Source organism: Corvus kubaryi, unplaced genomic scaffold, assembly GCF_017639235.1.
Source record: "Corvus kubaryi isolate FWS band 111438036 unplaced genomic scaffold, C.kubaryi_AGA036_p1.0 126, whole genome shotgun sequence".
Taxonomy (NCBI): Eukaryota; Metazoa; Chordata; class Aves; order Passeriformes; family Corvidae; genus Corvus; species Corvus kubaryi.
Window position 1 is genome coordinate 1 of NW_024580661.1, and position 2,729 is coordinate 2,729.

Consider the following 2,729-nt stretch of genomic DNA (forward strand, 5'->3'; position numbering starts at 1 on the left):
TAAATAAATCAATCTTGCTGCACTGTTCCTGCCTGCTGGATCTTCTCCTCCTCCTCCTCCCTATGGCTGCGGGACACGGTGATATACCCTAGGGCCCAGGCCTGCGGTAATAGTTTCTAGATATAAGTGTAGCCAATATTGTAAGGAACAGAGCTTTGGCATAGTTTTTCATAGAAGGTAATGTAGTAGATAGCCAAGCAGCTAATTGTGCCTTCAGCTTTTTAAATTTATTTTCCACTTCCTTCTTTATATGAAGAGAAAGTTGTTTGTCCACATCTGCAATGCTAGCACATTCTTCCGCTTTTGTGCCTCTTTTTGCCATGCATCACCTGTGTGGGAAAAAGATTTCCAGAATACAAGAAATATTCATTCTTATTTAATAACAGGAAAGAAAACTCAAAGGCTTTAAAGGTGTAGGTAATCTTTAATTTTAGACATAACAATGCGTTTACTGTCAATTTAAAGCCTCTCACTACTTATCCTACCTTCTAATTAACAAGTCTTCCTATTTGTGTTAATATAATTTTTAGGAACATCACTGTTACCTGTCTGAAGTCAGAAGCCTTTTTGGAATTCTACAAATGGAACACATTTTAAATGTGTCATAGGTTAGCAAGCATAGTCCTGAAAGGGATGTCCTTGCTAAGGGATGCTTACAGCTTCCTCTGGGACCTGATAGAACCTATCAGCTGGCCAGTTTGAATATAGACAATTCTTTAAGCCACTTAAAGTTGTGACCGCCTCTGTGATCCACACTTAAGAATAGGCAAACCCCCCACAGCTCTCTCTCTCTCATTTCTGGTGCTGGGACAGGTGGCTGCAGGCCCTGTGCGGGGTCCTGTGGGCCCGGCCCAGGCCCTGCTTGGGCCAGGCCGGGTCGGGCCACGGCCATCCTGGAGCCGATGGGCCTGTTCCATCCGTGGAACCTCCCCCACTGCCTTGCTGTGGGCAGCCGGAGCGGCTTGGCTCTCCCCCCTCTCCACTGCAATAAGCAACATTCCAGCTGCAAGGCCAAGGTGAGATTAACCCTTTTATTGCTGTGAAGAGCCGAAAACCTGAGGGAAGAGAGAGAGAGGAGATGCTTAAAGCTGAAATTCTGTTGTGAAGCTATGATATATCAGAGTATCCTGTTGTAATTTCATGAAGATATGGGGGGTGGAGTGTTCAACTCGCAAGCAAAAGCACCTGCGCTGAGATAGGCAGATGCTGACACAGCTGTAATTGCATGAGAAGTTTGGACAGGGAGAGATGGACCAGATGAGGACTTTTGCTCCAAATGGGAAATTAGAAAACCTCAGTTCCTAGAGATGCTCCCAGAGATAGTCCTAAAGATGAAGATGAGGAAGACCCTTTGCTCCCAGGGAAGGAGGAGGGCCTCTGTTTTTGTTTCTGAACGGCTCAACCTTAAAATTGTACCCCAAAAAACTTCAAGAGTGCACCCTTGAAAGCAGTTGCGGGAAAAGCTGCAAGTCGGGGGAAGGGACTCAGTGCGAGCAGAGAGACTCCTCTTCCTAAATGGACTGAACAATATTTGGAAGTGGGCGGCTGTCTCATTGTGATAATGTTTTCATAGCATGAGCAAGAAGAGACTTCTCTTTCTAAATGGACTGAACAAGGTTATTATGGAAGTGGTAAACAGACTGAACATCTTAAGGGTTGTTTTTTTTACATTGCCAGTGGGAGAAGGGAGGAAGGTGGGGGGAGGAGGAGAGTTCTGAAGTTATGGTATAATTTTTTTCCCTCTTCTATGTACTAGACTCGCAGTTAACAACATGCAGGGCAACCCACAGTATCAATACAGACAGGAGGGAAAAATGGACTGAGACAAGCCTTGCCAAGAAAGACTTGGGGGTTCTGGTGGATAAAAAGCTGGACCTGAGCCAGCTTGATGTCTTCTGCTGTCTGTTCCCACTTCTCTGGTCCCTGGGCTTGCCCAGTGCTGTTGTATTTGACTGTTCAAACAGCCCTAAGTCTAATTATTTACTAAGGCTGTACATTTTCTTGAAATCAGAATGCTTCATAATGCAAATACCTTGTTTCAACAGGCAGGCTGGCTCTCTGCTCCAATGATAATAGTAAGAGACCTCCCAGCTCATCTGCCAAGTCTCTGTTAAGGGCAGGTGTCCTTGCATGGACAGTTGCTGCCATCCAGGCATCCAGGCAGGCTCAGAAGGATGGTTGTTCTCTGTGTTTATCTGCCAGTGTGTTGAAGAATGCAGAAGCCAGGGCAGGTTTCTGGTGGATGAACAGTGTGTTCAAGTTATCTTGTGTATGCTGGGATTTGCAAGGATACTAATGACCTGACTGGTTGTACTAGTTTTAAAACAAACCAGCGGGAGATTCCAAGTCAGAACTACAATTTAATAGGAAAATTAAAATAAAGGCAGAAAACACTGGCTTAAACTGACAGAGTCAGGATACAACCTGAAACCCTGTTGGTCAGAGTGGTGGTAGGAGTCCGATTAAATGGTGGCTGCAGTCCTCTTGAAATGATAGATGTGGTTTTGTTGAAGCGGTGATCCTTTTCGGGGTTTTAGGAGTTCTTCATCTGTTTTCTTTTTCTCTTAAAGAATTTTCCCCATATATGTTGCCACGGGGACAAATTACTGGGTGCTTGAGAAAAACAAAAGACCTGATCTATCTGGCTACTCTCTTTCATCTGGGCTTGTGGGCTGTTAGTTCCTGGCATTTGGACAGAGAGATAGGCTGGAAGAAATTCGTCAGCACAG